Here is a 26,253-nt window from a genome sequence, read left to right on the forward strand (position 1 = left end):
GAGCTTTAAAATAATCTAGAAAAAAAAGACAAGTGGAAGGACAGATGAAACAAGAATGGCAAATGTTGATTCCTGCCACACCAAGTTGATAGTTGATAGCTATAAAACTATGTGAAGAGTATACTGAGGTTCTTGCAGTATTTTCTGTACTTGTGCATAGTTTGGACTTTTTTTATTATAAAAAGTAAAAAAAAAAAAAGATTAGGTGTAGTGGTTCACACCTGTAATCCTAGTGCTTTGGAAGGCTGAGGTAGGAGGATTGCTTGAGGCTAGGAGTTTGAGACCCACCTGGGCAACATAGTGAGACCTCATCTCTACAAAAATAAAAATAAACAATTAGCCAGGCATAGTGATACATGCCTTGGTCCTAGCTTCTCTGGAGGCTGAGGTAGGAGGATCACTTGAACCTGGGAGGTTGAGACTGCAGTGAGCCGTGATCACTTCACTGCATTTCAGCCTGGGCAACAGAGTGAGATCCTGACACAAAAACAAAAAAGTTAAAAAAAAAATCTACACACATTTCACTGTCCATCCCTGTTTGCTGGGGAGAGGCTGGGAAATGGATTTTTACCTGGGCGTTTGTTACATTCAAGAATGTGGAGTCCTGTTGGTAAGGAAGAGGGAGTGTGGATATTTAGTAGGTAGCCAGCATGGCTGCCATACTCACTAAAGATAAGCCATCAAAAACTGCTGTTCTGGCATAGCCTTCATATCAGATGGACCCTGTTCACCAAACCATATTTTCCTCATTATTGCCAGGACAGCCCATGGGTTGGGCTTGCCAGAACACTTAATCCTGCCTTCATTCCTACTACCTGGAATGTTCTCCCCGAGCCAGGATTCATTTCTTCCCTCTCTCCCACTCCTTCACTAGGCTTTATGCCCCCTGTTTTTTTAGGACTCGACTCACAGGTTGCATCCTCCAAAAGCTGCCTGCCTCCTCCCCAGCCCCACATGGTGTTAAACTCCCTCCTGGGCTCCCACATCTCCTGTGTTGGCCCCTACGACAGTACTTATACCTCAAATTGTGACATCCTTTTACTTATTTCCTTCCACCACCAAACTAAAAATCCCTGAGGACAAGTGCTAAGTCATCTGTGCCTCAGTACCTCCCATACCTGTCAGAGTACCTGAGACACACACAGAATGGAACTTATGAACCAGATTACAGCACTTATCCTTGGAAGAGCAACATCAACATCAATAGTAGCTAGCCTTTCTTCAGCATTTAACATGTGCCAAGTTTCGTGCATGCATTATTTCACTGAATCCTCAGGAGACCCCTCTGTGATGGGTATTATCATTTCCATTTCACAAAGAAGAAAACCAAGGCTCAGAGAGGTCATTAATGTGTGGGTTTTGTAAGAGGTGCATCGTGGATTCCAACCTCCTTCCTACACCAACCGTAAGTACCCATCACTCCCCTCGGCAGCAGCAGGCCCCATGAGGCAGCGCAATAGACCCAGGAAGTATACGACCTTGGCGTGGCAGAATTTCCTTAGGTAGTCATGGGGGCAGATCCTGGCGTGCAGCTGTGGCCCTGCCCCCTGAGTAAGAATATAAAAGGGCAATTCCTGCCACACCAAACAGGTCCTTCCACTTGGTGAATTCATCCCTCCCTGTGGTGCGTGGTGAGGTCTGTGGCGACTAGGACCAGTGACCACTGCACTCCAGGGATAGGCCTGTGAGGAGACAAGGAGACAGGAGACTCACTTGGAGCACGGACTCTCTGCCACACCTTTGCCCAGCTTGCCTCCTGGTTGGAGATGGTGATCCCGGATGAGGGGCTCTGCGAGCCATGGGTTTTGCCATTCAATCCTGCAGGTTCGCCCTGGTGCAGGGCTCGCATGGATGGCAGAGCTTCAGTGCAGGGCTCAGATGTGAGGCAGATTCTATCGTCAGTTCCTCTTCATCCTCTGGCACATGCTTCCTAAAGGAAATGGATGGCAGACACCAAGGAGGTACTCTTTCCCACTTCTCTCACTCTGAGGTGCCTCTGTTGACCAACACTGGTGATAGGGGAAAGGAAGAGGTGGCTGCAGAATCTCACGGTCTTACTACATCCTGTCTTCAGTTTAATTTTCCAGCAATATCAAACAATCAATTCGCCTACTGCCTTACACACAATTAATGGGCTGGTTCTTGCCCCTGGTTGTGGTAAACCTTGGTTCACCCAGTTTCCTTTGGCTAAAATGTGATCCCCACCCCACCTCCAGCTCTCTGTTCATCCTACGCTCAGTTGTCACTTCCTTCAGGAAGTCTTCTTGGGTTTCTTGTTCTGGACTCCCTAAAATACCCTGTCCGTATCTCTGCATTGCAGTGGTAAAAATACTATGTAGGGTTTTTTTATGGGTCTTCCCCCCAGTAGATTATGAGTCTTAACACCACACATTTGCTCTTTCCCCTTCATATGCACAGTGCCATGACAGCCAAAAGATATATAGGTATTCAATAAATATCAATAATTATGCCTCACTTTTTAATTTTAATTTTTATTATTTATTATACTTTAAGTTCTGGGATACATGTGCAGAACGTGCATGTTTGTTACATAGGTATACATGTGCCATGGTGGTTTGCTGCACCCATCAACCTGTCATCTAGATTTTAAGCCCCACATGCATTAGGTATTTGTCCTAATGTTTTCCCTCCCCTTGCCCCCCAACCCCCGACAGGCCCTGATGTGTGATGTTCCCCTCCCTGTGTCCACGTGTTCTCATTGTTCAATTCCCACTTATGAGTGAGAACATGCAGTGTTTGGTTTTCTGTTCCTGTGTTAGTTTGCTGAGAATGATGATTTCCAGCTTCAACCATGTCCTGCAAAGGACATGAACTCATCATTTTTTATGGCTGCATAGTATTCCATGTTGTATATGTGCCACATTTTCTTTATCCACTCTATCATTGATGGGCATTTGGATTGATTTCAAGTCTTTGCTGTTGTGAATAGTGCTGCAATATACATACGTGTGCATGTGTCTTTATGGTAGAATGATTTATAATCCTTTGGGTATCTATCCAGTAATAGGATTGCTGGGTCAAATGGTATTTCCGGTTCTAGATCCTTGAGGAATTGCCACACCGTCTTCCACAATGGTTGAACTAATTTACACTCCCACCAACAGTGTAAAAGCATTCCTATTTCTCCACATCCTCTCCAGCATCTGTTGTTTCCTGACTTTTTAATGATGGCCATTCTAACTGGTGTGAGATGGTATCTCATTGTGGTTTTGATTTGCATTTCTCTAATGACTATGCCTTACTTTTACCCAGCATTTACTATGGACCAGGGAGCCTGCTAAGAACATTACCTGCAGTATGTCTTTTTGTTGTTGGTGTTGTTCGTTTTGAGACAGCGGATCGCTCTGTTGCCCAGCTGGAGTGTGTTGGTACGATAATAGCTAACAGCAGCCTCAATCTCCTGGGCTCGAGTGATCCTCCCACCTCAGCTTTCCAAGTAACTGGGACCACAGGTGGTTGCCACCATGCCCAACTAATTTTTTAATGTTTTGTGGCGACAGAGTCTTTCTATATTGCCCAGGCTGGTCTTGAACTCCTGAGCTCAAGTGATCTCCCACCTCAGCCTCCCAAAGTTCTGGGATTACAGGTGTAAGCCACCCTACCTGGCCTGCAGTATGTATTTTAATCTTCATAGCAACTCAAGGAGCTAGGCACCAATAGTCTCTTCATTTTGCAGATGAGAAGCCCAAGACTTGAAAAGATTAAATTACTTGCCCAAAGTAACTCAGGTAACTAGGACTCAAAATACAAGCATTAGGACTCCATACTTTTAAATACTGCAGGATACAATCTCCTCCAAATACATGTAGAATGTAGGGATAAATGCTTTTTGTGAGCTATATGTGCATTGCTAAAACTTAAGTGTTTCTGGGGGCAAAAAAGAGGGTGAAATAAAGCCCAGAGATTCACATTTGGAGGCCAGGAAATATCTTATCTCCAAATATATTAGTGAATTCTATAAATATTTATGGCCTTGGGTTTACTGTGAGCTCAGTACTGCGTTAATCCACGTGGGGAAGCAATGCTAGACAAGCAGATGGTGGGTTTCCTGCCTTGAGGACTTGCTAGTGTGACCGACAGACGCAGTGACACAAGGGCAAGGACAGAGAACAGCTTCAGGTGGAGTCTGATGACCAGGGAGCACAGTCAGTGTTGCTGAGAGAGAGGACTTGAGTGGCTCTGAGTGAGGGGTGGTGGTCAGAAAGGAGTTCACAGAGCACAGAGCAGTCTTTGATGACAGCAAGACCTCCTGGCTTGGACTTCTCTGTAGGTCTTAACCAACGCTTCACGGAGTTGGCTGGAAGGCAACTCGTGTGATGCTGAATTTCTGCAGCAGTGCTCCCATCTTCATTTCTATGGCTACAAAAGGAAGCTGGGGTTCTCTGGTTGGGTTGAGACAGGGAGGAAGGCTATTCTCCCAGCCTGAAAGAGCTGCCTCTGTTGCCCCGTGTCCCTGTGACCTTCTGTGCTGTTTGGAGAAAGGAGGCTGTGTGAGTCTCCCCATAATGGAGACTGAAGGGATGCTGGCTTTTGAAAGCCCTCACCTCTCCATTCTCTCCCTGGGGAAACCGGGGATAATTGGGGATTATATGCAGCCTCTAGGACACAGGGCCCTTTCAGCATGACTGTCTCCTGGGAGTGGCTGTATTTGTGTCGACTGCAATTTTCCCTGGACAGGGGAAGGGAGCAGATCAGGCCCTGTGCGGCCTTTTCAGAGCTGGGAATTGTACCTGGGCTTGGGGACTGCAGTAACATTGACAGTGATACAAAGCTGGTAACAGTGGAGGCTGCGACAATGACCACAGAGTGTAATCTTAGGACTAAACTACTTTCTTCTTCCCCTGGTAGGGGCTGTGCAAAATGAATGTGAACATGGTTGCCTGCCAGCACTGCACTCCGCTCTTGTAAAATGGGGCACACTTGACCATGGTTTCTCCACCTTGGGTACCTTCTTCCTCCTCTCCTTTTCCCAGGCATCAGCACCCTTGGACCTTCTCCCCATCCCTTCTCTATGAGAAGCTGCACTCAGGAAGAGCGTTGTCATCCATCATTACAGCTGTGCAGTAGAAGGTGGTATTTTGAGCAGGAACCAAGGGGCTGAGTGTCTAGTGCTGGCTTTGGCACTACCTGGCTTTATAAACTTGAGCAAGTCCTGTCACCCTTCTCTAATTTTCATTTCCTCATGAGTAATGTCAACGAGTGGGGGCAAGGAGGGATTAGGTCCATGATTCTCAGTGTTGGTTGTACCCTGGAACCACCTGGGAAGCTTTAAAACTACCAATATCCATGACCCATCACAGCTAGTTAAGTAGGGATATCTGGTGGCTGAGCCAAGGCATCAGTGTATTTTAAAAGCCTCCCAGGAGGTTCGAATGTGAAGCCAGGCTTGAGAACCCCAGATGTGATGATTTCTAGGATTGTAATTATAGATGACTTTTAGATTACAAATCCCTGGATTAGCCTTACCAATGATATCAGCACTTCATATATTATTTCTAATGGTGGAATTTAAGTACAATTGACTTTTTAACCATGTGGGGTTCGGCATGTCAACCCCCTCATGCAGTTGAAAATCTGCATATAACTTTTGTATTTCGGGTTTTTTTGTTTTTTTGAGATGGAGTCTTGCTCTGTCATTTAGGCTGTAGTACAGTGGCATGATCACGGTTCACTGCAGCTTCAACCACCGGGCTTAAGTGATTCTTCCACCTCAGCCTCCCAAGTAGCTGGGACCACAGGTGCATGCCACTATACCTGGCTAATAACTTTTGGCGCCTCAAACACTTAAGTACTAATGGCCTACTGGTGAGTGGAAACCTACTGATAACATAAACTAGCAATTAACACATATTTTGTATGTTATAGGTACTATATACTGTATTCTTACAACAAAGTAAGCTAGAGAAAAGGAAATGTTATTAAGAAAATTGTAAGGAAGAGAAAATACATTCACTATTCATTAAGTGAAAGTGGATCATCAAAGAGGTCTTTATCCTCATCATTTTCACATTGAGTGGCTGAAGACGGGGAGGAAGAGAAAGGGTTGGTTTTGCTGTCTCAGGGATGGCAGAGGTGGAAGAAAATCTGTGCGTAAGTGGACCTGCATAGTTGGAACCCATGTTGTTCAAGGGTTAACTGTACTGATTTCTTTTGTAAGCATGGGGAAAGGTGGTATCATTTTTGTGAAGGGTCTTTCTAGACATCTAAGAACTGTGACATTCACAGAGTGGCCCTTTCAGAGTGGCTCTGACTACAATCAGCCTTATCTAGCTTCAGAAGTCCCAGTTGCCATTCGGGGTAAGGTGAAAGGCATTCAGCATATTCCCCAACATTCTCTGGGGATGGATGGCAAGAGAGGCACTCACGCAAGTATCATCAGTCACTTGATATTAATCAGCAAGTGATTCTCACATCAATCGGCAAGAAAGAGTTGGAAGTAGGTAATTTTATATATGTGTGTGTGTATATATATATACACATATAATTACATATATATATATAGAGAGAGAGAGGAAACATAGATTTATGCCCTGGATATATGCTCCAGTAGGTAGATGTAATGGTGAGTGTGGAGAGGTTCAGGATATGATTCATTGCCCAGGCCGAGCTAGCCAAGGGATACACTGGTATAGAGGCTCTGAGCAGTTGGAAAGAGGCTCCTAGTACCTTAGAGTAGCAAAATTCAGAGGGTCCTAAGGGGATGTTAGGATAGCACCAAAGAGACATTCTATTTGTTTTCCTAAGGTTTGGCTCTGGGTGTAGGCTCCTATAAGGTAACCTATGATTTTGTATCTTTGTTTCCTCATTAACTAAACTTGTGTTTATGCAACTTGTGTGATGAGCTATGAGGGGCACACAGGTGTGTACCCTAAGGTCTGAGTTGCCTGGTTTGACTCAGATCCATAGTACCTTTGCTGGTTCTTTGTTTTTTGTAGATTTCCTCCTTTCCCCAATGGGATTATCAGCTTTGTGCAGGCATGAATCTTCTCTATTGCTTCTCAGGTGCTAATCAGTGCCCAGCCCAGGATGTTTAATAAATGCTTATTTATTTACATCATTGTAGCCCCCAGATGGGAGCCTATATTCTGGACATGACAATCTAAAGCTCCTAATATGAACATTCATTCATTCAACAAATATTTATTGAGTTCCAGGGACTAGACACTATACAACACTTAGGGAAGGGATGGATTCTTGTCATAATTTCAGGTTTGACACCCCCTTTCTTCAACTGAATGTTCTCACAGTCAGGGATTGGATTGTGTATTTCCTTGTATTCTTCACAAAGCCTACTGTTTCTTTCCATATATGATGAGGCAGAACCTCAATAGAAGTTTTTAAATGACTGACAGAATAAATGTGTTTATTTAGCACTTATTAAATCCTCACAGACTATGCTATATAGTGTGAGGCATATTAAAAAAAAAGAATAGACATGCAAGTCCTTAAGGCGTTTAAAATCGTATAGGGGAGTTTGTCAGACCTTCTTATGCATCACTGTAGGTCCTCTATGCCTCTCTGTCTCTTATTTTAGCCATTGGTATAGTGAGCTGTTCTAAAGGGCCTCAACCAGCTTCCTATGGGACCAACCTAACAGTGTGGCACCTCCAACTCATGCCCTATACCTGGTACCACCCTTAGATTCAGGCAAGCAGGACCCAGGCATCAACCTGAGCCTCAGGACCTGCCTACCCCTCCCAACTCCTTCCTTGAAATTTTCTAAGTACTACTGAACCTGGACTGAGACCTGCATGGACCTAGGTTCCAATTTCTCCCATGATATGCACGCACACACACACACACACACGCACAGGTTCATGCACCATACAAGATGTCAATCAGATATCCCAAGGAGCTCCAGGACTTGAGTGTATGGGGCCCGATTGTGGCTGGTTCCAAGAAGGCAATTATCTAGGAATGGCCCTTTCTGTCTCCTCCAGAGACTTTTAGAACTCTGGTTCCCCCTAGCCAGTGGGCCATTCTGATTGACGTGGTGACGTTATGCTCACCTGGTCAGTCTGCAGCCCTGCTGAGTGAAGGACAGGTGTTCCTTGTGAAAGCTATTCTGCTCTTCTAGCTCTCCCCACAGGCCTTTCACCTGTCCTCCATTTTGATGGTGGTGTGTGGAACGCTGGAGTGAAATCAGCATTGAAATAGATCACATTCTAGGATGCAGTGATTACGGCCAAAGGGATAAGAGTAAGAGTCTTACTCTTGTTGCCCTGGCTGGAGTGCAATGATGCCATCTCGGCTCACTGCAACCTCTGCCTCCTGGGTTCAAATGATGCTCCTGCCTCAGCCTCCCGAATAGCTGGGATTGCAGGCATCCGCCGCCATGCCTGGTTAATTTTTGTATTTTTAGTAGAGACAAGGTTTCACCATGTTGCCCAGGCTGGTCTCGAACTCCTGAGCTCAGGTGATCTGCCCGCCTTGGCCTCCCAAAGTGCTGGGATTACAGGCATAAGCCACCCCACCCAGCCGAAATTTGTAATATATTTTTAAATCAGATTCTTTATATATAAATAATATTTGCCCAAGTCCCTGTGTTCCCTGAGGACAGCCCCGCTTGTACTGCTCACTTCCTGTCCAGAGGTTGTTCTGGCACTGCCACGTGGGATTCATGGGAACACACTCAGTGCCCCTGCATACACAGTCAGGAAGTGCAGACAAGTAAATACCCACCCCACAGAGCAAAACTGACCAATGATGGCTAGGAGCCAGTGAATAAGTACTTTCCTCCTTTTTCTCCAGGGGAAGGTCCTGAATGTGTTTCATATGAGTTCCCAAATGGACCTGTGGGGACAGACAAGCAATCACCTATAAAATGGACCACGTCCACCCTGCATCCTTGTATTGGCTCTCCCTCTAGCTCAGCTTTTCTCCCCTGTCTTTCACTTTCACTCCCTGTAAGGGATCACTTTCTCCAATAAGATTCTCACACCCAAACTCTTCTTGCAGGTTCTACTTTCTGGGAATCCAGGTTGAAGCAGGGAGACAAATTGAACAGATAGAACCAAATAAATAAACCAGAAGATAAAGAAGTATGTCACAAGTGCTTAACTGTTTGTGTTAAACTGTGTAGCTGTGACTTTCAACTTGGAGGTGGTAAATCAAACTTGGGTAGGGAGTTTTGTCAAAGCATACTTGTCCTTCCTCCTAGATCGGATTCCTCACAGTTGGGAATGATTTCTTATCAGGAACTACTATTTGAATGGGATAGTGTGGGACAGAATTTTCTGCGTGGGTTTCCAGGGACTGCTGTTATAAGGATTTGTTTGTGTTTTTTTAGAAAACATTAGAGATCTGTCATAATAACCAAACCATAGTAACCAAATTCATTAGGATATAAAAAAAGGTTTCATAGAGGAAATAGGGTTTGTATTAGTTTGCTAGGGCTGCCATAACAAACTACCGTGACTGGGTGGCTTAGACAACAGAAATTTATTTTCCCACTGTTTGGGAGGCTAGAAGTCCGCAGGACCAGTTCCTTCTGAGGCCTTCCTCCTTGGCTTGCAAATGGCTGCCTTCTCACTGCGTCCTCACATGGCCTTTCTCTGCACATGTGCATCCCTAGCGTCTCTTCAAGCTTTGTTTACATGGACACCAGTACTTCTGGAGAAGGGCCTGATTTTAACCAAGTTACCTCTTTAGAGGTCCTTTCTCCAAATACAGTCACATTGAGAGGTGCTGGGGATTAGAACTTCAACATATGAATTTGGGAGGATGCATTTCAGCCCATCACAGGGCTTGAGGGGTCTTGAGACACAAGATACATTGGAGCAGAGCAAAGGACAAAGGGCAAAGGAGCCCTTCCCTCCAGCATCCTCACTGTGGTGTATTCAGATGCCCTTATGGAGATTCAATATCCCTTTTTCTCTTTTTCAGCGAGAAAAGGCAGAGAATCATCCTGGTTGACCTCAGGAGCACTAATCCCCTCTGAGACAAGGAAAGTACCCATTATCCCCAACTATATCCCTGTGCTGTGACCCTCTGGGTCCCCTTTGGGGCATTGCACACTATTCCTCCAGTGTGGATTAACCAGGCTGTTGTGCTTAAGAGTTCAAAGGAGAAGGTGCCAGGTGAGTAGCATGGCCCCCAGAAGACAACCCAGCCAGGTCCTTTGGGGGGCAGTGGCTTCAGGGAGTCATCCCACCCTGACCCTACAATGCTGAATTGAATGGTGGTCCTGTGGTGCTAATGTGTGTAAAAGGAGGAAAGAAGGATGGGAAGAGGTCTCAGGACTAGATGAGGAGAAGCACCTGGAACAGAAGATACAGCCCAGCACTAACCACTCCACTGTAGGTCATAGGTTGAGCTGCCCCGTAATGACCATCTGGCACCTCTGGTGTTGGAGGACGAGGCTTGAGCTCTGTTCTCTGGGGACCTATCCGGGCATGCTGATGCACACGGTCCTGAAGGGAAGAGGGAAGACAGCACCCATCATTCCCACATGTCCACATTTTTCCCCCATGAATGGAGCCATTGCCTCCTCATCCTGGTGAACTCCCTCTTCCCTTCCCAACACCATCTCCTCCCTTGCCAGTGTCGTCCCAATCAACTTCCTGTTGTAGCCAAAGCCTGACTTGCAACAAGTCAAACTTTCTGAGGAGGTCTCCTGGAAGAATGGGGTCACTTTCATACGTCAGGGAGATGCTCTGCTTCTGCTACAAAGCAGCGCTGCCTTCCCATCAGACCCAGCTCCGACAGCCTTTTGTCTGCTGCTTTCGTTTCTGCCAAGCTTTTCCCACTTCCTGCTGAGCCTGATTAACAAACCTGGGGCCCACTTTTCGGTTTCTGACCAATAGAGAAAGCGCTGACAGCCAGCGAGGACGGTGATGCTTTCTTGCCAATGGCGGCGGTGGCAGAGGCAGAGAATTCTCCAGCTGGGCCGTTTGGACTGGCGCACGGCCCCACACTGGGCCAGCTGCAGGTGTTCCAGATGGCCAGCCTGGAATCTGCTCAGCTCCGCAGTCGGCCTTTGTTTATGGCCCACTGTCCTCACCATCCCCATCAAATACACATTGAGTGCCCTGACAAACCTAGAACTACAGCAGAAGGCTTCTTGATGGAGCTGATATTTCAAGGCATATTTCTTTTATTTATTTATTATTTATTTGTTTCTTATTTATTTGTTGAGACAGGGTCTCACTCTGTCACCCAGCCTGGAGTGCAGTGGTATGATCACAGCTCACTGCAGCCTGGACCTCCTGGGCTCAAGCAATCCTTCCACTTCAGCCTCCTAAGGAGCTGGGATTACAGGTGTGCACCACCATGCCTGGCTATTTTTAATTTTTTATACAGAGAGTCTTGCTATGTTATGTTGCCCAGGCTGGTCTTGAACTACTGAGTTCAAGGGATCCTCCTGCCTTGGCAAAGTGTTGGGATTACAGTCATGAGCAACCACACCCAGCCTCATATTTCTTTTAAAAAGGAGGACAGATGAGAAAATTTTATTATGGAAGTGTTGCAGACCAAAGGGAATCGGACTCTATAATGTCTGTTGGCAGATTGGGTTTCCACGTCCATTAGAAACCCAATATCATGAAAGTAAGTTTTTATAACAACAACTTATTTGAAGTGAAGACTAACCCAGAACATCTGGAATGGATGATGGATTTTTCCAGAAATGATTCATTGGTTTGGATAAAGTGCCAGGTGCCATATACTTTTCTTCATGTGGAGTTCATGAACAGACAAAAGTACTTGGGGTGAGAGAGGTCAGAATAGTGTGCTATTGACAAGAAAGTTGACTGGGAAGGGACATGAAGGAAACTTCTGGAAATTGTCTACAGCTTGATCTGGGTGGCGGTTATATATGTGTTGTCATACGTGGAAATTTATCAAGATATAGTTAAGATGAGTGCACTCATGTACGTGTGATAAACTTCCATGCAAATTTAAAAAGTTTTTGGACTCCCTACTGTGTGCTGGGTACTGCACTAGGTACTTGGAGCACACATTCTTTTAGCAAAGACAACCAGGCAAGTATAGTACGGCATATTAAAGGCAAGTCAACAGGAACTGCTGGTTGCTAGTCTGTCTCCATTTTCTCCTTCCGTAGTAACAGAAGCATGGCATTTAGCTGGGAATGCTGCTACCCAGTATAAAAATGACATCTCCCAGGCTTCTTTACCAAGGTGTGGGCCCCTGATTAGCTCCTGGCCAATAAGATGTGAGTAGAAGTGCTCTGAAGGACATCAGGGAAGGCTGCTTAAAATGAAGGCCACCCCTCAAAAAAAAAAAAAAAAAGAAGGCCACCTTTGTTACCTTTTGCCCCTTCTGGTATCTGAAATGTGGACCGGAGTGCAGCATTTCCAGCTGACATTTTGAATCATAAGGTGACCTTGAGGATGAAAATCATGCAGCAAAGATGTTGAAGAAGAGGATGAGTCCCTAATGACCTTGTGGAACTGCCATGCCAGCTTCAGTCTGTTTCCTTCCAGACAGTTTTTTACATGAGTGAGTAAATTGTGTGCATTGAAGTCACTATGCTTCAGCGTTCTATTACTCACAGCTTAAGTAATCACACATTAAGATAAAGGTAAACACAGGGTAGGGTTCCATGAGAGACATAGTAAGGCACCAGCTCTGACCGGGCAACAGGTTATCACCAAAGACAATTTCTTAGACAAGGTGCCACTTGAGCTGAGTCTTGAAGGACAAGTAAAATTTAGCTAAGAGATACAAGGAGTCAATTTTTTTTTGAGACAGTCTCACTCTGTCAACCAGGCTGGAGCGTAGTGTCATGATCTCAGCTCACTGCAACCTCTGCCACTGGGTTCAAGTGATTCTTGTGCCTTTGCCACCTGAGTAGCTGGGACTACAGGCACATGCCACCATGCCCAGCTAATTTTATATTTTAGTAGAGAAGAGGTTTCACCGTGTTGGCCAGGCTGTTCTTGAACTCCTGACCTTAAATGATCCACCCGCCTCAGCCTCCCGAAGTGCTAGAATTACAGGTATGAGCCAACACATTTGGCCAGAATGAGTCTTTTTTTTTCCCCATAAGTTACTGGGGTAGTACAGGTGGCATTTGGTTACATGAGTAAGTTCTTTAGTGGTGATTTGTGAGATTTTGGTGCACCCATCACCTGAGCAGCCTACACTGCACCCTATTTGTAGTCTTTTATCTCTCGCTCCCTCCCACTCTTCCCCCCAAGTCCCCAAAGTCCATTGTATCATTCTTATGCCTTTGTGTACTCCTAGCTTAGCTCCAACATATCAGTGAGAACATACGATGTTTGGTTTTCCACTTCTGAGTTACTTCACTTAGAATAATAGTCTCCAATCTCATTCAGGTCACTGCAAATGCTGTTAATTCATTCCTTTTTATGGTTGGTAGTATTCCATCATATATATATATATATATATATATGCTTTTTCTGTATCTATTGAGATGACCATGTGATTTTTGCTTAGTGTCGCTTTGGCTATGCAGGCTCTTTTTTGGTTCCATATGAATTTTAGAAATTTAGAATTGTTTTCTCTAATTCTGTGATATATATACATATATATTCTCATATATATTCTGTGACATATATATGTATATGTATACATATGTCACAGAATTAGATATATATGTCTCAGTTTCTTTATCCACTCATTTATTGATGGGCATTTGAATTGTTTCCACAATTTTGCAATTGTGAATTGTGTGGCTATAAACATGCATGTGCAAGTATCTTTTTCAAATAATGACTTCTTTTCCTCTGGGTAGACACCCAGTAATGGGATTGCTTGATCAAATGGGAGTTGTACTTTTAGTTCTTTAAGGAATCTCCACACTGTTTTCCATAGTGGCTGTACTAGTTCACATTCCCACCAGCAGTGTAGAAGTGTCCCCTGTTCACTGCATCCACACCAACATCTACTGTTTTTTAATTTTTTGATTATGGCCATTCTTGCAGGAGTGAGATGGTATTGCATTGTGGTATTGTGAGATGGTATTGCATTATTTGATTTGCATTTCCCTTATCAGTGATGTTGAGCATTTTCTCACATATTTGTTAGCCATTTGTATATCTTCTTTTGAGAATTCTCTATTCATATCCTTAGCCCACTTTTTGATGGGATTGCTTGTTTTTTTCTTACTGATTTGTTTGAGTTCATTGTAGATTCTGGATATTAGCCTTTTGTCAGATGTATAGATTACAAAGATTTTCTCCCACTCCATGGGTTGTCTGTTCACTCTGCTGATTGTTCCTTTTGCTGTGCAAAAGCTGTTTAGTTTAATTAGGTCCCAGCTATTTATCTTTGCTTTTATGGCATTTGCTTTTGGGTTCTTGATCATGAAATCCTTGCCTAACTCAATGTCTAGAAGGGGTTTTACAATGTTATCTTCTAGAATTTTTATAGTTTCAGGTCTTAGGCTTAAGTCTTTAATCCATCTTGAGTTGATTTTTACATAAGGTGAGAGATGAGGATCCGATTTCATTCTCCTACATGTGGCTAGCCAATTATCCCAGCACCATTTGTAGAAAAGGGTGTCCTTTCCCTACTTTATGTCTTTGTTTGCTTTGTTGAAGATCAGTTGGCTGTAAGTATTTGGTTTATTTCTAGGTTCTCTATTCTGTTCCATTGGTCTATGTGCCTATTTTTATACCAGTACCATGCTGTTTTGGTGACTATGGCCTTATAGTTTAGTTTGAAATCAGGTAGTATGATGTCTCCAGATTTATTCTTTTTGCTTAGTCTTGCTTTGGCTATGAAGTCACTATGCTTCAGCGTTCTATTACTCACAGCTTAAGTAATCACACATTAAGATAAAGGTAAACACAGGGTAGGGTTCCATGAGAGACATAGTAAGGCACCAGCTCTGACCGGGCAACAGGTTATCACCAAAGACAATTTCTTAGACAAGGTGCCACTTGAGCTGAGTCTTGAAGGACAAGTAAAATTTAGCTAAGAGATACAAGGAGTCAATTTTTTTTTGAGACAGTCTCACTCTGTCAACCAGGCTGGAGCGTAGTGTCATGATCTCAGCTCACTGCAACCTCTGCCACTGGGTTCAAGTGATTCTTGTGCCTTTGCCACCTGAGTAGCTGGGACTACAGGCACATGCCACCATGCCCAGCTAATTTTTATATTTTTAGTAGAGAAGAGGTTTCACCGTGTTGGCCAGGCTGTTCTTGAACTCCTGACCTTAAATGATCCACCCGCCTCAGCCTCCCGAAGTGCTAGAATTACAGGTATGAGCCAACACATTTGGCCAGAATGAGTCTTTTTTTTTCCCCCATAAGTTACTGGGGTAGTACAGGTGGCATTTGGTTACATGAGTAAGTTCTTTAGTGGTGATTTGTGAGATTTTGGTGCACCCATCACCTGAGCAGCCTACACTGCACCCTATTTGTAGTCTTTTATCTCTCGCTCCCTCCCACTCTTCCCCCCAAGTCCCCAAAGTCCATTGTATCATTCTTATGCCTTTGTGTACTCCTAGCTTAGCTCCAACATATCAGTGAGAACATACGATGTTTGGTTTTCCACTTCTGAGTTACTTCACTTAGAATAATAGTCTCCAATCTCATTCAGGTCACTGCAAATGCTGTTAATTCATTCCTTTTATGGTTGGTAGTATTCCATCATATATATATATATATATATATATGCTTTTCTGTATCTATTGAGATGACCATGTGATTTTGCTTAGTGTCGCTTTGGCTATGCAGGCTCTTTTTTGGTTCCATATGAATTTTAGAAATTTAGAATTGTTTTCTCTAATTCTGTGATATATATACATATATATTCTCATATATATTCTGTGACATATATATGTATATGTATACATATGTCACAGAATTAGATATATATGTCTCAGTTTCTTTATCCACTCATTTATTGATGGGCATTTGAATTGTTTCCACAATTTTGCAATTGTGAATTGTGTGGCTATAAACATGCATGTGCAAGTATCTTTTCAAATAATGACTTCTTTTCCTCTGGGTAGACACCCAGTAATGGGATTGCTTGATCAAATGGGAGTTGTACTTTTAGTTCTTTAAGGAATCTCCACACTGTTTTCCATAGTGGCTGTACTAGTTCACATTCCCACCAGCAGTGTAGAAGTGTCCCCTGTTCACTGCATCCACACCAACATCTACTGTTTTTTAATTTTTTGATTATGGCCATTCTTGCAGGAGTGAGATGGTATTGCATTGTGGTATTGTGAGATGGTATTGCATTATTTGATTTGCATTTCCCTTATCAGTGATGTTGAGCATTTTCTCACATATTTGTTAGCCATTTGTATATCTTCTTTTGAGAATTCTCTATTCATATCCTTAGCCCACTTTTGATGGGATTGCTTGTTTTTTTCTTACTGATTTGTTTGAGTTCATTGTAGATTCTGGATATTAGCCTTTTGTCAGATGTATAGATTACAAAGATTTTCTCCCACTCCATGGGTTGTCTGTTCACTCTGCTGATTGTTCCTTTTGCTGTGCAAAAGCTGTTTAGTTTAATTAGGTCCCAGCTATTTATCTTTGCTTTTATGGCATTTGCTTTTGGGTTCTTGATCATGAAATCCTTGCCTAACTCAATGTCTAGAAGGGGTTTTACAATGTTATCTTCTAGAATTTTATAGTTTCAGGTCTTAGGCTTAAGTCTTTAATCCATCTTGAGTTGATTTTACATAAGGTGAGAGATGAGGATCCGATTTCATTCTCCTACATGTGGCTAGCCAATTATCCCAGCACCATTTGTAGAAAAGGGTGTCCTTTCCCTACTTTATGTCTTTGTTTGCTTTGTTGAAGATCAGTTGGCTGTAAGTATTTGGTTTATTTCTAGGTTCTCTATTCTGTTCCATTGGTCTATGTGCCTATTTTATACCAGTACCATGCTGTTTTGGTGACTATGGCCTTATAGTTTAGTTTGAAATCAGGTAGTATGATGTCTCCAGATTTATTCTTTTTGCTTAGTCTTGCTTTGGCTATGCAGGCTCTTTTTTGGTTCCATGTGAATTTTAGAGTTGTTTTTTTCAATTCTGTGAAGAATGATTGTGGTATTTTGATGGGGATTGCATTGAATTTGTAGATTGCTTTTGACAGTATAGTCGTTTTCACAATATTTATTCTACCCATCCATGAGCATGGGACATGTTTCCCTTTGTTTGTGTCTTCTATGATTTCTTTCAGCAGTGTTTTGTAGTTTTCCTTGGAGAGGTCTTTTGACTCCTTAGTTAGGTATACTCCTAAGTATTTTATTATTATTTTTTTTTGTAGCTTTGGTAAAAGGGGTTGAGTTGTTGATTTGATTCTCTGGTTGGTCACTGTTGTTGTATAGAAGAGCTACTGATTTGTGTACATTAATCTTGTATCGGAAACTTTGCTGAATTCTTTTATCAGTTCTAGGAGCTTCCTGGAGAAGTCCTTAGTGTTTTCAAGGTAAATGATCATATCATCAGCAAATAGTGACAGTTTGACTTCCTCTTTACTGATTTGGATGCCCTTTATTTCTTTCTCCGGTCTGATTGGTCTGCCTAGGACTTCCAGTACTGTGTTGAAGAGGAATGGTAAGAGTGGGCATCCTTGTCTTGTTCCAGTTCTCAGAGGGAATGCTTTCAACTTTTCCCCATTCAGTATTATGCTGGCTGTGGGTTTGTCATAGATGGCTTTTATTACATTAAGGCATGTCCCTTCTATGCCAATTTTGCTGAGAGTTTTACTCAAAAAGGGATGCTGGATTTTTGTCGAATGCTTTTTCTGCATCTATTTGTATGACTATGTGATTTCTGTTTTAAATTCTGTTTGTGTGGTGTATCACATTTGTTGATGTGCATGTTTTAAACCAGCCCTGCATCCCTGGTATGAAACCCATTTGATCATGGTGGATTATCTTTTCTATATGTTGTTGGATTCAATTAGCTAGTATTTTGTTAAGAATTTTAGCATCTATGTTCATCAAGGATATCAGCCTGCAGTTTTCTTTTTAAGTTATGTCCTTTCCTGGTTTTGGTATTAGGTGATGCTGGCTTCATAGAATGAATTAGGGAGGGTTCCTTCTCTCTCTACCTTGTGGAATAGTGTCAAAAGGATTGGCACCAATTCTTTGAATGTCTGGTAGAATTCTGCTGTGAATCCGTCTGGTCCTGAGCTTTTTTTGTTGGTAATTTTAAAATTACTGTTTAAATCTCGCTGCTTGTTATTGGTTATCAGGGTATCTAATTCTTCCTGATTTAAGCTAGGAGGGTTGTATTTTTCCAGGAATTTATCCATCTCTTCTAGGTTTCCTAGTTTATGTGCATAAAGGTGTTCATAGGAGCCTTGAATGATCTTTTGTATTTCAGTGGTGTCAGTTGTAATATCTCCTGTTTCATTTCTTAGTGATGTTATTTGGATTTTCTCTCTTCTTTTCTTGGTTAATCTTGCTAATGGTCTATCAATTCTATCTATCTTTTCAAAGAACAGCTTTTTGTTCCATTTATCTTTTGTATTTTTTGTTTGTTTCAGTTTCTTTTAGTTCTGCTCTGATCTTGGTTATTTCCTTTCTTCTGCTGGGTTTGGGTTTGGTTTGTTCTTGTTTCTCTAGTTCCTTGAAGTATGACCTTAGAATGTCAGTTTGTGCTCCTTCAGTCTTTTTGATATAGGCATTTGGGGCTATGAACTTTCCTATTAGTACTGCCTTTGCTGTATCCCAGAGGTTTTGATAGGTTGTGTCATTATCATTGTTCATTTCGAGGAACTTTTAAACTTCCATCTTGATTTTGTTTTTGACTCAGTGCTCAGTCAGGAGCAAGTTATTTAATTTCCATGTGTTCGCATGGTTTTGAAGATTCCTTTTGGAGTTAATTTCCAGATTTATTCCACTGTGGTCTGAGAGAGTGGTTGATATAATTTCAACTTTCTTAAATTTATTGAAGCTCATTTTATGGCCTATCATATGGTCTATCTAGGAGAAAGTTCCATGTGCTATTAAATAGAATGTACATTCTGAGGTTGTTGGACGAAATGTTCTGTATATATCTGTTAAGTCCATTTGTTCCAAGGTATAGTTTAAATCCATTGTTTCTTTGTTGACTTTCTGTCTTGATGCTCTGTCTAGTGCTGTCAGTGGAGTATTGGAGTCCCCCACTATAATAATAGTTGCTGTCTATCTCATTTCTTAGGTCTATTAGTAATTGTTTTGTAAGTTTGGGAGTTCCAGTCTGAGGTGCATATATGCTTAGGATTGTGATATTTTCCTGTTGAACAAGGACTTTTACCGTTATATAACATCCCTCTTTGTCTCTTTTAACTGCTGTTGTTTGAAAACTTGTTTTGTCTGATATAAGAATAGCTATCCCTGATCACTTTTGGTGTCCATTTGCATGAAATGCCTTTTTCCACCCCTTAACTTTAAGTGAGTCCTTATGTGTTAGGTGAGTCTCTTGAAGGCAGCAGATAGTTGGTTGGTGAGTTCTTATCTATTCTGCAGTTCTGTGTCTTTTAAGTGGAGCATTTAGGCCATTTACATGTATTGCTAGTGTTGAAATGTGAGGCATTGTTGCATTCATTGTGCTATTTGTTGCCTGTGTACTTTGGGTTTTTTGTTGTTGTTGTTGTTGTTGTTGCTTTTTAACTTGTATTTTTGTTTTATAGGTCTTGTGTGATGTATACTTTAAAGAATTTCTGTTTTGATGTATTTCCAGGATTTGTTTCAAGATTTAGAGCTCCTTTTAGCAGTTCTTATAGTGATGGCTTGGTAATGGCAAATTCTCTCAACATTTGTTTGTCTGAAAACGACTGTATCTTTCCTTCGTATATGATGCTTAGTTTCACTGGATAGAAAATTCTTGGTTGATAATTGTTTTGTTTGAGGAGGCTGATGATGGAACCCCAATCCCTTCTAGCTTGTAGGGTTTCTGCTGAGAAATCTGCTGTTAATCTGATAGACTTTCCTTTATAGGTTATCTGGTGCTTTTGTCTCACAGCTCTTAAGATTCTTTCCTTCGTCTTAACTTTGGATAACCTGATGACAATGTGCCTAGGCAAGTACGTTTTCTGCAATGAATTTCCCGGGTGTTCTTTATGCTTCTTGTATTTGGATGTCTAGGTCTCTAGTAAGGCTGGGGAAGTTTTCCTTAATTATTCCCCCAAATGTTTTCTAAGCTTTTAGAATTCTCTTCTTCCTCAGGAATGCCAATTATTCTTAGGTTTGGTTGTTTCATATAATCCTAGACTTATTGGAGTCTGTGTTCACATTTTCTTATTATTTTTTCTTTGTCTTTGTTGGATTGGGTTAATTTAAAACCTTGTCTTTGAGCTCTGAATTTCTTTCTTCTACTTGTTCAATTCTATTGCTGAGGCTTTCCAGAGTATTTCGCATTTCTAAAAGTATGTTCAAAGTTTCCTGAATTTTTTATTGTTTTTCTTTAAGCTACCTATTTCCTTGAATATTTCTTGCTTCACTTCTTTTATCATTTTTTGGATTTCCTTGCATTGGGCTTTGCCTTTCTCTGGTCCCTCCCTAATTAGCTTAATAACTAACCTCCTGAATTCTTTTTCAGGTAAATCAGGGATTTCTTCTTGGTTTGGATCCATTGCTGGTAAACTTACGTGATTTTGGGATTTTGGGGGGTATTGAAGAGCCTTATTTTGTTATATTACCAGGGTTGGTTTTCTGGTTCCTTCTGATTTGGGTAGGCTCTGTCAGAGGGAAGGTCTAGGGCTGAAGGCTATTGTTTAGATTTTTTTGTTCCATGGGGTGTTCCCTTGATGTAATACTCTCCCCATTTTCCTATGGATGTGGCTTCCTGTGAGCCAAACTTCAGTGATTGTTGTCTCTCTTCTGGGTCTAGCCACCTAGTGAGTCTACCCAGCTCTGAGCTAGTACTAGGAGATTGTCTGTACAGAGTCCTGTGATTTGAACCATCTCAGCTGTGGATACAAGCACCTGTTCTGGTGGAGGTGGCAGGAGGGTGGGGAAGGGAGTTGGAATGGACTCCATGAGGGTCCTTAGCTTTGGTGGTTTAATGCTCTATTTTTGTGCCGTATGGCCTCCTGCTAGGAAGTGGCACTTTCCAGAAAGTATCAGCTATAGTAGTATGGAGAGGGACAGGTGGTGGGCGGGGCCCTAGAACTTCCAAGATTATATGCCCTTTGTCTTCAGCTACCAGGGTGGATAGGGAAAGACCATCCAGTGGGGGCAGGGCTGGGTGTGTCTGAGCTCAGACTCTGCTTGAGCAGGTCTTGTTGTGGCTTCAGCTTCTCCAGTGGGGTTGTGTGTTTGGGAAATGAGGGTCTTCCTTTCCCACTTCCCAAGTTGGGACAGTCACAGTATTTGGGGTGTCTCCTGGGTCCTACAGGAGCAGTCCACTTCCTTCAGAGGATCTGTGGGTCCTCTCATAATGAGTCTTTTAAAATGCTGCTATGAGAGTCCTATCTGTTAAGCGTTGTTCAAATCCAGCCAATGAGATACTCTTACCTTCACGAAGCTAATAGTTTGATCTGCCTATTGGATAAGTAACAATTATTATTGCCTTTCTTTTAGTGGTTATTTGAATATTTATTGGTAAAATGGATGAGTGAAGCTTTATTTCTTTATTTGATCTGGAATCTACCCCCAGTAAATATAAAAGCCATATTTTATGGTCAAATGTAATTTTTTAAATCAAAACTTTATGGTGAAAGACATGTAAGGCCTCTATTCTAAATATTACAAAACATTGCTAAGACAGATTAAAGAAGACCTAACTAAATATATTAAATTGCTCAATATTGTTAAGATAGTCATTTTCCCAAATTAACTATGACCTACCCATTCAAGCAGTGTTCAAAAGAAATGAAAGTAATGTTCACATCAATATCTGTAATCAAATGTTCATAGCAACTTTATTCATAATAGCCAAAACTGGGTTTATGATATATGATTTGCAAATATAGTTATGTAGCACATAATGATGTTTTGGTCAATGATGGACCACATATATGATGATAATCCGATAATATTATAATACTCTATTTTGACTATGTTTAGATATGTTTAGTTAAACAAATGTTTATCATTGTGTTAAAATAGTCTACAATATTCAGTACAGTAACATGCTATACATGTTAATAGTCTGGAAGCAATCAGTCACCCCATATAGCCATTATCTAGGTTTGTGTACAATGATGAAATTGCCTGACACATTTATCGGTATGTATCCCTATTGTTAAGCAATACATGACTGTACTTTCTCCAATTTGTGGCTTGTCTTTACATTTTCTTACCATTATCTTTTTAAGAACAGTTCCCAGTTTTGCCGAAGTCTAATGTCATTTTTTTCTTTTATGAATCATATTTTTGATGTTACATACAAGAACTGTCACGAAGATTTTTTCCTGTTTTCTTCTGGACATATAATTATATGTCTTACGTTTAAGTCTATTATCCATTTTGAGTTACTTTTTGTATAGGGTGCAAGTTATGGATTAAGATTAGTTGTTTTTTGTTTTGTTTTAACATATGGATATCCAAATGTTTCAGACCATTTGTTAAAAGACTGTTCTTTCTTCACTGAGTTTTCTCTTCACCTTTGTTTATACTCAACTCACCACATACGTGTGGGTTTGTTTCTGAACTCTTTATTCTGTTCCACTGATCTATATGTCTATAGTTTCTAAACACCGCATTATCTCAATTACAAGAGCCTTATAATAAGTCTTGAAATCAGGTAATGTAAGTCTTCTACCTTTGTTCTTTTCATAATTGTTTTACTGTTATAGAGTGCCTTTCCAGATACATTTTAGAATCATTTTGTCTGCATCTACAATAAACTATGGTGAAATTTTGATTGGAGTTGCATTTAATATAGAGATCAGTTTAGGGAAAATTGACATTTTAACAATATTGAGTCTGCAAATATGGCATATTTCTCCATTTATTAGACCTTCTTTGGTTTCTTTACCAGTGTTTTGTAGTTTTCAGCATACAAATCCTGCATAGGTTTTGTGAGCTGCATACTTAAATACTTTTTAAAATTTTGGTGCTATTTTAAATGGCATAAAAAAATTTTTGAAGGTCAGGCACAGTGGCTCATGCCAGTAATCCCAGCATTTTGGGAGGCCAAGGTGGAAGGATCACTTGAGGCCAGGAGTTTGACACTAGCCTAGACAGCATAGCAAGACCCTGTCTATAAAAAGAAGATTTTTCTTTAATTAAAAAATTTAGTTGTTCATTGCTAGTGTGTACAAATGCAATTGATTTTTGTGTATTGATCACATATCCTGAAACCTTGCTAAATTCACTGATTAGTTCTAGTAGTTTTAAAAATACTTTCAAATTTTCTGTACAGTCCAAATCATCTGAGAATAAAGTGTTATTTCTTCCTTTCCAAGCCATAGACCTTTTATTTCTCTTTCTTGACTTATTGTACTAGCTGTACCTTCTTTATGATGTTGAATAGGAGTGGAGAGTGTGAGAGTGGACATTCTTGCCTTGCTGTTAATATTAAGGGGACATTAAGTCTTTTTCCATTAAATATAATGTAATCTATGGGGGTTTTTTTGGTAGAAGTACTTCATCAGATAAGGAAATTCCCTTCTATTCCTAGTTTGCTAAGTGGGTTTTATTTTTATTTTTTAAGTATTCTACGGATATTGAATTTTGTAAGAGGCTTCTTCTGCACCTATTGAGATGATCACATGGATTTTCTTCCTTATTCTGCTGTTATGGTGAATTACATTGATTCACTTTGAACATTGAATCAACTGTGCATGTTTAGGATGCATTATCCTTTTTATATATTGTTGAGTTTGATTTGCTACTATTTTGTTAAGGATTTTGCATCCATGTTCACAATGGATATTGGTCTTTTCTTGTAGTTTTTTTCTGATTTTGATATCAGAGTAATGCTAAATTCATAAAATGAATTGGGCAGTATTCTCTTCTATATTCTGGAAAAGTTTGTGTAGAATTGGCATTATTTTTTCTTTAATGTTTGGTAGAATTCACTGTAAGAAGCCATTTGGCTACAGAGTTTTTGGTTTAAAAATTTTAAACTATGAATTCAACTTCTTTAATAGATATAAAACTATCTACATCATCTTTTTTTTAGTGAACTTTGATAGTTTATGTTCTATAAGGACTTTGCCCATGTCATCTAAGTTGTTACACTTATTGACATATAGCCATGATTCTTTTAATGCCTGTAGATTCAGTAACGATGTCTCTTATTCCAGATACTGGTAGTTTGTGTTTTCTCTCTTTCTTTCTTGGTCAGGTTGGATAGAAATTTATCAAGATTAATGATCTTGTCAAAAAACTCCACCATTAATTTCTTTTATTTTCTATTTTGTCTTGTGTTTTAAATTTCGTTGATTTCTACTTTGATTTTATTTTCTTCCTTCTGTTCCCTTTGGGTTTAATTTTCTCTCTTACTTTTTAGTTTATCAACATGAAATCTTAGATCATTTATTTGAGACTTTATTTTCTATTATAATCATTTAATTCTATAATTTCTAAGTGCTACTTTTGCTGCATTCCACAAATTGGATTTGCTTTGTTTTAATTTTCATTGCATTCAAAATATTGTGTAATTCTCATGTGACTTCCATTTGACTTACAAGTTAATTGGAAATGTGGTACATTATTTTCAGATATTTAGGGATTGTTCAGATATTTTTTCCGTTGTCTATTTCTAGTACAATTCCAAAGTGATCTCAGATCATTCTTTCTATAATTTCAATAACTTTAAAATAGTTGGAAGTTTGTTTTATGTATGTTCCATGTGTGTTTGCTTTTTTGCATTTTGTTTTGTTTTGTTTGAGACAGAGTCTCCCTGTGTTGCCCAGGCAGAAGTGCAGTGGCACAATCTCAGCTCACTGCAACCTCTACCGATTCTCCTGGCTCAGCCTCTCAAGTAGCTGGGACAACAGGTGTGCACCATCACGCCTGGCTTTTTTTTTTTTTTTTTGTACTTTTAGTAGAGAAGGGGTTTTGGTATGTTGGCCAGACTGGTCTCGAACTCCTGGCCTCAAGTGATTCACCTGCCTCAGACTCCCAAAGTGCTGGGATTACCAGGTGTGAGCCACTATGCCAGCCTTCCATGTATACTGGTAAAGAATGTGTATTACGCTGTTGTTTGGAAGATTTCATAAATTCAATCTGGTGAAGCTGTTTGATAATGTTGCTCAGGTCTAATACATTTTTACTCATTTTCTTTCTATTTGTTCTATTGTTTAGAAAGAGAAGTTTTGAAACTTCTCTCCAGCTGTGTTGTGGATTTATCTATTTTTCCCTTCAGTTTGGTCAGTTTTTGTTTCAGTATTTTGAAGCTATTCTTAGGGACATACACATTTAGGAATGTTGAATTAACATCTTTATCATTATGTAATGTTTCTCTTTTATTTTCAGTAATATTCTTTGTTCTGGAGTCTATTTTGTCAGATATTGTCATAGATACTCCAGCTTTTGTTTAATAAATGTCTGCATGGTATATATTTTCTATCTTTTGCACTTATCCATGTCTTTCTATTAAAGTGAGTTTTTAATATAGTCAGATCTACTTTTTAAATCTAATCTGACAATCTTCTTTTAAACATTTTCATTTTGAAACACTTTTATATTTACAGAAAATTGCAAAATAGTACAGAAAGTTCCCATATATCTTTCACCTAGATTCCTCTCATGTTAACATCTTGCACAGTTGATAGTACAATGATCAAAACCAAGAGATGAACTCAACTACAGATTTTATTCAGATTTCACCAATTTTGTTTTTCACTAATATTCCTTTTCTGTTCCAGAATCCAGTCCAGGATTTCACAATGCATTTAGTTGCAATGTCTGCTTAGTCTCTTCCAATCTTTGACAGTTCCTAAGTTCTTCCTTGGCTCTCATAACCTTGACACTTTTGGAGAGTGATGGTCAGTTATTTTGTAGACTGTTCCGTAATTTGAGTTTACCTGATATTTTCTTATTATTAGATTGTGGGCATGCATTTTGGGTAAGAATACCACAACTTTAATATACTTTTCTTATTATATCATATTAAGATAATGTTTCTGTTAATGGTGAGGTTACATGGTTTACATTTAATTATATATATGATTGAATTAGAATGTAACATTCTGCTACTTGTTTTGTATTTATTCCATCTGTTCCTTGTCATTTTACTCCATCTTTGTCTTTTTAAGAATTATTTTGTATTATTCAATTTATCTTCCTTAGCTTATTATTTATTCATCTTCTAAAAATCCTCTTGTTTTAGTGGTTAGCCTAGGGTTTACAATACACATCTCTAATTAAGCAATTTAATTTATCTATATACCTTTGGAT

At 40.4% G+C, this 26,253-nt stretch overlaps 1 long non-coding RNA gene across 1 annotated transcript in view; it reads right to left on the minus strand.

Moving 5' to 3' along the window:
- The window catches only part of LOC108522224 (uncharacterized), a 30,249-nt gene that overhangs the window by 330 nt on the left and 3,666 nt on the right, over nt 1–26,253 (minus strand). The window contains exons 2-3 of the long non-coding RNA XR_001883406.1: nt 10,281–10,433; nt 1,714–1,930 (exon numbers count right to left, since the gene is read on the minus strand). This is a non-coding gene — a long non-coding RNA (uncharacterized LOC108522224). The remainder of the gene's footprint in view (nt 1–1,713; nt 1,931–10,280; nt 10,434–26,253) is intronic.

This window comes from Rhinopithecus bieti, unplaced genomic scaffold, assembly GCF_001698545.2.
Source record: "Rhinopithecus bieti isolate Rb0 unplaced genomic scaffold, ASM169854v2 scaffold_57691, whole genome shotgun sequence".
NCBI lineage: Eukaryota > Metazoa > Chordata > Mammalia > Primates > Cercopithecidae > Rhinopithecus > Rhinopithecus bieti.